The sequence below is a fragment of the Amia ocellicauda genome, unplaced genomic scaffold, assembly GCF_036373705.1.
Source record: "Amia ocellicauda isolate fAmiCal2 unplaced genomic scaffold, fAmiCal2.hap1 HAP1_SCAFFOLD_30, whole genome shotgun sequence".
Lineage (NCBI taxonomy): Eukaryota > Metazoa > Chordata > Actinopteri > Amiiformes > Amiidae > Amia > Amia ocellicauda.
Window position 1 is genome coordinate 46,109 of NW_027102865.1, and position 8,892 is coordinate 55,000.

Consider the following 8,892-nt stretch of genomic DNA (forward strand, 5'->3'; position numbering starts at 1 on the left):
GATGAAGTTACCCAGGAGACGTAAAAGGCTTGCAGCACCTGGTATTACTAGGAGGTCTCCCATCCAAGTACTGACCAGGCCCTGCCCCGTTTAGCTTCCGAGATCTGACGAGATCGGGCGCATTCAGGACGGTGTGGCCGCAAGCCGAGAGGCCTGGCTGCATGATGTCTGTTAAAGGTTGGCGGGTATTGACGGAACTTCCAGCAAAAAAAAAAAAAAAAAAGAAAAATGGATGGAAAAATATCAGTGCAGCAAAGGGTGTTGACAGTAGCTGGGTACGTGTACAATACTTCAATTATATCTCCTCCAGACAGATAGAGAGTATTAAGAGCTACGATAAAGTTACCCAGGAGACGTAAAAGCTTGCAGCACCAGGTATTTCCAGGAGGTCTCCCATCCAAGTACTGACCAGGTCCTGCCCAGTTTAGCGTCCGAGATCTTACGAGATCAGGCGCGTTCAGGACGGTGTGGCCACAAGCCGAGAGGCCTGGCTGCATGATGTCTCTTAAAGGTTGGCGGGTATTGATGGAACTTCCAGCAAAAAAAAAAAAAAAAAAAAAAAAAAAAGAAAAATGGATGGAAAAATATCAGTGCAGCAAAGGGTGTTGAAAGGAACCGGGTACGTGTACAATTCTTCAATTATATCTCCTGGAGACAGATAGAGAGTATTAAGAGCTACGATGAAGTTACCCAGGAGACGTAAAAAGCTTGCAGCACCTGGTATTTCTAGGAGGTCTCCCATCCAAGTACTGACCAGGCCCTGCCCCGTTTAGCTTCCGAGATCTGACGAGATCGGGCGCGTTCAGGATGGTGTGGCCGCAAGCCGAGATGCCTGGCTGCATGATGTCTCTTAAAGGCTGGCGGGTATTGACGGAACTGCCAGCGAAAAAAAAAAAGAAAAATAGAGGGAAAAATACCAGTGCAGCAAAGGGTGTTGAAAGTAGCCGGGTACGTGTACAATTCTTCAATTATATCTTCTCCAGACATAAAGAGAGTATTAAGAGCTACGATGAAGTTCCCCAGGAGATGTAAAAAGCTGGCAGCACCTGGTATTTCCAGGAGGTCTCACATTTAAGTACTGACCAGGTCCTGCCCCGTTTAGCTTCCGAGATCTGACAAGATCGGGCGCGTTCAGGACGGTGTGGCCGCAAGCCGAGATGTCTGGCTGCATGATGTCTCTTAAAGGCTGGCGGGTATTGACGGAATTTCCAGCAAAAAAAAAAAAAAAAAAAAATAGAAAAATGCAGGGAAAAATATCAGTGCAGGAAAGGGTGTTGAAAGTAGCCGGGTAAGTGTACAATTCTTCAATTATATCTCCTGGAGACAGAAAGAGAGTATTAAGAGCTACGATGAAGTTACCCAGGAGACGTAAAAAGCTTGCAGCAGCTGGTATTTCTAGGAGGTCTCCCATCCAAGTACTGACCAGGCCCTGCCCGGTTTAGCTTCCGAGATCTGACGAGATCGGGCGCATTCAGGACGGTGTGGCCACAAGTCCAAAGGCCTGGCTGCATGATGTCTCTTAAAGGCTGGCAGGTATTGACGGAACTGCCAGCAAAAAAAAAAAAGAAAAATAGAGGGAAATATACCAGTGCAGCAACGGGGGTTGAAAGTAGCCGGGTACGTGTACAATTCTTCAATTATATCTCCTGGAGACAGAAAGAGAGTATTAAGAGCTACGATGAAGTTACCCAGGAGACGTAAAAAGCTTGCAGCACCTGGTATTTCTAGGAGGTCTCCCATCCAAGTACTGACCAGGCCCTGCCCCGTTTAGCTTCCGAGATCTAACGAGATCGGGCGCATTCAGGACGGTGTGGCCACAAGCCGAAAGGCCTGGCTGCATGATGTCTCTTAAAGGTTGGCGGGTATTGACGGAACTTCCAGCAAAAAAAAAAAAGAAAAAAAGAAAAAAGAAAAATGGATGGAAAAATATCAGTGCAGCAAAGGGTGTTGACAGTAGCTGGATACGTGTACAATACTTCAATTATATCTCCTCCAGACAGAGAGAGAGTATTAAGAGCTACGATAAAGTTACCCAGGAGACGTAAAAGCTTGTAGCACTAGGTATTTCCAGGAGGTTTCACATTCATGTACTGACCAGGCCCTGCCCCGTTTAGCTTCCGAGATCTGACGAAATCGGGCGTGTTCAGGACGGTGTGGCCGCAAGCCAAGAGGCCTGGCTGCATGATGTCTCTTAAAGGCTGGCGGGTATTGACGGAACTTCCAGCAAAAAATAAAAAATAAATAAATAGAAAAATGGAGGGAAAAATATCAGTGCAGGACAGGGTGTTGAAAGTAGCCGGGTACATGTACAATTCTTCAATTATATCTCCTCCAGACTGAATGAGAGTATTAAGAGCTACGCTGAAGTTACCCAGGAGACGTAAAAGCTTGCAGCACCAGGTATTTCCAGGAGGTCTCACATTCAAGTACTGACCAGGTCCTGCCCCGTTTAGCTTCCGAGATCTGACGAGATCGGGCGCGTTCAGGACGGTGTGGCCGCAAGCCGAGATGTCTGGCTGCATGATGTCTCTTAAAGGCTGGCGGTTATTGACGGAATTTCCAGAAAAAAAAAAAAAAAAAAAAATAGAAAAATGGAGGGAAAAATATCAGTGCAGGAAAGGGTGTTGAAAGTAGCCGGGTACGTGTACAATTCTTCAATTATGTCTTCTCCAGACAGAAAGAGAGTATTAAGAGCTACGATGAAGTTCCCCAGGAGACGTAAAAAGCTGGCAGCACCTGGTATTTCCAGGAGATCTCCCATCGAAGTACTGACCAGGCCCTGCCCCGTTTAGTTTCCGAGATCTGACGAGATCGGGCGCGTTCAGGACTTTGTGTCCGCAAGCCGAGAGGCCTGGCTGCATGATGTCTCTTAAAGGCTGGAGGGTATTGACGGAACTTCCAGCAAAAAAAAAAAAAAAAAAAAAAAAAATGGAGGGAAAAATATCAGTGCAGCAAAGGGTGTTGAAAGTAGCCGGGTATGTGTACAATTCTTCAATAATATCTCCTCCAGACTGAAAGAGAGTACTAAGAGCTACGATGAAGTTACCCAGGAGACGAAAAAGCTTGCTGCACCTGGAATTTCCAGGAGGTCACCCATCCAAGTACTGACCAGGCCCTGCCCCGTTTATTTTCCGAGATCTGACGAGATCGGGCGCGTTCAGGACGGTGTGGCTGCAAGCCAAAAAGCCTGGCTGCATGATGTCTCTTAAAGGCTGGTGGGTATTGACGGAACTTCCAGCAAAAAAAAAATGGATAAAGAAAAATGGAGGGAAAAATATCAGTGCAGCAATGGGTGTTGAAAGTAGCCGGGTACGTGTACAATACTTCAATTATATCTCCTCCAGACAGAAAGAGAGTATTAAGAGCTACGATGAACTCACCTGAAGGATTATTAGGAACACCATACTAATACTGTGTTTGACCCCCTTTCGCCTTCAGAACTGCTTTAATTCTACGTGGCATTGCTTCAACAAGGTGCTGAAAGCATTCTTTAGAAATGTTGGCCCATATTGATAGGATAGCATCTTGCAGTTGATGGAGATTTGTGGGATGCACATCCAGGGCACGAAGCTCCCGTTCCACCACATCCCAAAGATGCTCTATTGGGTTGAGATCTGGTGACTGTGGGGGCCAGTTTAGTACAGTGAACTCATTGTCATGTTCAAGAAACCAATTTGAAATGATTCGACCTTTGTGACATGGTGCATTATCCTGCTGGAAGTAGCCATCAGAGGATGGGTACATGGTGGTCAAAAAGGGATGGACATGGTCAGAAACAATGCTCAGGTAGGCCGTAGCATTTAAACGATGCCCAATTGGCACTAAGGGGCCTAAAGTGTGCCAAGAAGACATCCCCCACACCATTACACCACCACCACCAGCCTGCACAGTGGTAACAAGACATGATGGATCCATGTTCTCATTCTGTTTACGCCAAATTCTGACTCTACCATCTGAATGTCTCACCTCTTTTTCCTATTTGTAGTGGAGATGAGTGGTACCCGGTGGGGTCTTCTGCTGTTGTAGCCCATCCGCCTCAAGGTTGTACGTGTTGTGGCTTCACAAATGCTTTGCTGCATACCTCGTTTGTAACGAGTGGTTATTTCAGTCAAAGTTGCTCTTCTATCAGCTTGAATCAGTCGGCCCATTCTCCTCTGACCTCTAGCATCAACAAGGCATTTTCGCCCACAGGACTGCCGCATACTGGATGTTTTTCCCTTTTCACACCATTCTTTGTAAACCCTAGAAATGGTTGTGCGTGAAAATCCCAGTAACTGAGCAGATTGTGAAATACTCAGACCGGCCCGTCTGGCACCAACAACCATGCCACGCTCAAAATTGCTTAAATCACCTTTCATTCCCATTCAGACATTCAGTTTGGAGTTCAGGAGATTGTCTTGACCAGGACCACACCCCTAAATGCATTGAAGCAACTGCCATGTGATTGGTTGATTAGATAATTGCTTTAATGAGAAATTGAACAGGTGTTCCTAATAATCCTTTAGGTGAGTGTATATGTATGTATGTGTATGTATGTCCAATTGCTTTGACAATACAAATGAAATGAATTGAGAGAGAGAGAGAGAGAGAGAGAGAGAGAGAGAGGAATATGAGCTCCTAAAAAACATTTGTTTTTATACATAAGCGGATTTAATTTGTGATTTACAAATGAATATATAGCACTATAAACATACACAGAAGACATGGAATAGAAATTCAGAAGAAAAAGTATTCAAAAAATAATAATTTTAAGAGAAACACAAAAAGAAGAAAGCAGAGAGACAGTTCAGGAAGAAAAGTCAGAAAAGAAAAGCTGAAGACAAGAATTGGAGGTAAGAGACAAATAATTAAACAAAAAAATATGTATTAATAAAATAAATAAGCATTCTCAGTAGTTGACTCAGCCAATGAAAATGCAGAGCTCCGATTTGAATAGAGTGACAGTAGGAGAGAGCCCAACTGCCACTGAGACTGATAGAAATCTATCGAACAGCAGTCTGACTGCAGAGCTGCCTTTTGAAATCCGATACCCTGAAGACATTCGCTCTGCACAGGCTAAGAAGGACTACAAACAAGCTGTGATGAGAGCATCTCCTGAGACCCTCATCCTAGACTACACCGGTAAAGGAGAAAACAGGGTCAAGAACAATCTACTGTTCTACACCGCCTTTCACAAAACCCTGTGCCAGACATACCCCAATAACAACAAGAGGGGCATTAGCAGAGGCAGGCAGATCTCAGTGCTGGTAGAGAAAGACACAGACAGTGTGATGCTCACTTTTAATGTATACCACAACGGGACCATCATGGTGCAGGGCAGCGAGAGCAGCCTGGACCAATTAGCTCTCGGCTTCCACACCTCAAAGCAGCAGACTGAGGTAGAGAAACAAGAGCCAGAGCCGGCCACCCTGCAGTCTGCCCCCAGCCACACGGAGCCAGACAGTGCCCCATCTCCCACAGACTGCCCCCCTGTCTCCCCAAAACTCTCCAGCAACATTAAAACACTAAAGGAATGCCTATCAGTGCTGGAGCTGGAGTTTGCGGAGTTCAGGGAGCAGACCTTGAGCACCCTGGCCCAGACCTCCTTGTGTGATCAGCTCCGGGATGAGATGCACAGACTAAAGATGCAGCACAAGGCTGAGATCCATGAGCTGAGAGCAGCAGTGAGAGACCTGGAGGAGCAGAGCCAAACCCTGAGGACGGAGCTGCGCAGAGCGAGGGAGGAGCTGACCTGGACACCCCAGCACAGCTAGCTGAGGAGCCTGCAGAGCCAGCTGGAGGAGCTAAGAGAGGAGCTACACATCACTGGAGCACAGAGACTGCACTGCACTGACCCCACAACACCTCCAACCCCTGACGCACCCACTGATCCACCCACACTCCCCACCACTCCTGACACACCCACTATCACCAGACCTGCCACTAATACACAACCCCCTGAAACGCCACTCCCCCAAAACACACCCGCTGCCCCCACCACTCCCGACGCAAACCCGGAGTGGCAGGTCAACGCAGAGGTGGTCATTCTGAGCGAATCCAATGGGAAGTTCCTGGTTGAGAGGCGCCTCTTCCCTGGGCGAAAAGTGAAAAAGCTTTGGTGCTCCACAGCACAGAGAGCCCTGGAGCTGCTCTCCAAGAGGAGGCTTTGCCAAGTCAAACACATCCTCATCCACACCGGCACTAACGACCTGAGTGCCCGCAGGGGCGATGTGGCCTCAGCCCTGAGACAGGTAGCAACGAAAGCCACAGAGGAATTCCCAACTGCCAAAATTTCCATCTCCACACTGCTGCCCCGCACAGACGTGCCCCTGCACATCATCCAGGCCATCAACGCAGAAGTGTCCCGAAGATGTGCCCTCCTCCCCAACGTCCACCTGGCACACCACTGAGACATCCAGCCACATCACCTGTATGACCACGTCCACCTCAACAAGACGGGTGTGAGGATCATCTCAAAGGTCCTCAAGGACACAACCCTGGGCCGAAACCCCACACACCCCCACCTCGAGACCAGGAGCAAACCCCCCAGCCCCCGGCCACATCCCCAGCCACCGGCTCCACCCCAGCCCCAGCCCCTGAGACCCCGCGGCCCCATTCCCCACCCCCCCATCCCCAGAGGGCCCGTCCAGCACAGCAGAGCGGACAGCCGGGGACCAGCACAGCCACACAGCCACGCAGCAGCGGCTTCCAGAGCCTGGAGGCCCGATGCTGCCCAGCTGGCCCAGATAAGGCAACTCCTCAGTGTCATCTGTTCCACACTGCTGAGTTAACTGAGCCTCAACACACATATATATGGTTGTGGAGATGGAGAGTAAGAAAAAATGTGATTTAATTATTCTGATATTTTGATGCAAAGATAAAATCTTTGAGTGATTATTATGTATATCCATATATAATTATTAATAGTAATATAATATCAGTTGTAGACCACAAATTAAACTTTCTTATGTAGAAGAGACAAGTATAATAAAATATATTAACATGTCCTTTAAAATAAGCAGTTGGAATATGCAGGGTTTACGCTCCTCAACTTTTGGAATGAAGAGCACAGGCCCTGAACTGATCAACACTGTAAATAGTTCAGATGTTTTCATTCTTGTAGAGACTTGGTGCTGTGCAGATATGTCTATACACTGGATGGATACAATGGATACAGGGAGCTGATTGTGCCCTCCTATAAAAAACCCAAAGTCAGGTGTGGCAGGGCCTCGTGGGGCATTATCGTGTGGTACAGGGAGGAGCTCCGAGCAGCCCTATGCCCAGTACAGAGAGGAGACACACACCTGTGGATGAAAATCAGAAAAGACACCCTACAAAATAACACAGATATATACCTATGTGCAATTTATATGCCACCCGCAGACTCCCCCTACTATAATGAGGAAGGCTTTCATGAGCTTCAAAACGAAATCTGCCACTTCCAGACCCTGGGCTCTGTACTGCTGTGTGGCGATCTCAATGCCAGGACTGGCAGAGAGATGGACTACATCAATACAGAGGGGAACACACACCTGTTCGGAGACTCCCCGCTGTGCCACACACACACCTCCACACTGACACAGCCACGACAGCGTGGTAAACAAGAGCAGGAAGCAGGTAGTGCGCCTATGTAAAAGCCTGGGTCTATATATCATCAATGGCAGGACCAGGGGGTACTCTCTGGGGAGATTCACATACTGCTCGGCTCTGGGCAGCAGTGTGGTGGACTACGCCATAACTGACCTGGACCCACAAGCCAACAATGCGTTTATAGTCAGACAACAATCTCCACTATCAGACCACAGCCAAATAACACTTTACCTAAAAAGATCAGCGCAGCCACAAGTCAGAGCCAAACTTCCCACAAAACTGGTCTCCCTGCCACCCAGTTAGAGATGGTCCGAGCCCAGCACAGAGAACTACACAAGAGCCCTGAATAGTGATGAGATTGAAAACATGTTAGACAGATATCAATCCTCACACTATCAAATAAACCAAAACGGAATAAACTCAGCCACCAAAACACTGAATGAAATATTTGAGAGACTGGCTTTAAAATCAAACATTAAAACAATTAAAAACCAAAATATGAAATCGTCTAAAAGAAAAAAAGAACAGTGGTGTGACCAGGAGTGTGAAACTTCTAGGAAACACCTGAGACATCTCTCCAACACTAAACACAGAGAGCCCGACAACCAGGAGGCTCGCCTCAGCTACTGCCAGGCCCTGCGGCACTACAAGCAACTCCTCAGTAAGAAAAAAGACCACTATATGGGCAGAATAAATACCCCAAAAACAAAAAATGAAATACCAATTCAAAATGGAGAAATCTGGAAAACACACTTTGAAAAACTTTACCAAAATGTTGAAAACAATCCAAAGCCAGAACAGGTTAAAATATTAAAAAACCTAAATAAATTGGAAGAAATCATTAAGAATAACCAAAATCCCTTAGATAACCCATTTACAATACAGGAACTAAAACATCAACTCAAAATCCTCAAACCCAGGAAAGCCAGCGGCCCCGACAGCATCAGCCCTGAGATGCTGAAGCACAGCAGCCCGCAGCTGCAGGAGGCTCTGCTCAAACTCTTTAACCTGGTGCTGAGAGCCGGGTGTTTCCCTGAGGTCGGGAATCAAGGATTGATCACCCCGATTTTTAAAAGTGGAGACAAATTAGACCCCAATAACTACTGGGGCAGCTGTGTGAGCAGTAACCTGGGGAAGGTGTTCTGCAGTATCATCAACGCCCAGATACTGGCCATCCTTACCAAGCACAGTGTCCTGAATAAGAGTCAGATTGGCTTCCTACCAAAACACAGCACAACCGATCATATTTACACTCTACACACCCTCATAAATAAATATACCCAAAACAATAAAGGAAAAATATTTGCCTGTTTTGTAGACTTT

The 8,892-nt window shown here is 47.0% G+C and overlaps 3 non-coding genes and 7 pseudogenes across 3 annotated transcripts; all 10 read right to left on the minus strand.

The window, feature by feature from the left end:
- Positions 1–26: 26 nt before the first annotated feature.
- On the minus strand, positions 27–145 carry LOC136728868 (5S ribosomal RNA). Its single transcript, XR_010808824.1, has one exon. It is a non-coding gene; the product is annotated as a 5S ribosomal RNA (ribosomal RNA).
- A 215-nt stretch (positions 146–360) lies between these two features.
- Positions 361–479, minus strand: LOC136729636 (uncharacterized; annotated as a pseudogene).
- A 226-nt stretch (positions 480–705) lies between these two features.
- Positions 706–824, minus strand: LOC136729528 (5S ribosomal RNA). The gene has a single exon (XR_010809036.1). It is a non-coding gene; the product is annotated as a 5S ribosomal RNA (ribosomal RNA).
- Positions 825–1,034: 210 nt separating this feature from the next.
- LOC136728906 (uncharacterized) lies at positions 1,035–1,153 on the minus strand (annotated as a pseudogene).
- A 221-nt stretch (positions 1,154–1,374) lies between these two features.
- LOC136729757 (uncharacterized) lies at positions 1,375–1,493 on the minus strand (annotated as a pseudogene).
- A 210-nt stretch (positions 1,494–1,703) lies between these two features.
- Positions 1,704–1,822, minus strand: LOC136729302 (5S ribosomal RNA). Its single transcript, XR_010808912.1, has one exon. It is a non-coding gene; the product is annotated as a 5S ribosomal RNA (ribosomal RNA).
- Positions 1,823–2,046: 224 nt separating this feature from the next.
- Positions 2,047–2,165, minus strand: LOC136729135 (uncharacterized; annotated as a pseudogene).
- Positions 2,166–2,385: 220 nt separating this feature from the next.
- On the minus strand, positions 2,386–2,504 carry LOC136729498 (uncharacterized; annotated as a pseudogene).
- A 220-nt stretch (positions 2,505–2,724) lies between these two features.
- LOC136729167 (uncharacterized) lies at positions 2,725–2,843 on the minus strand (annotated as a pseudogene).
- Positions 2,844–3,060: 217 nt separating this feature from the next.
- Positions 3,061–3,179, minus strand: LOC136729517 (uncharacterized; annotated as a pseudogene).
- Positions 3,180–8,892: the final 5,713 nt, after the last annotated feature.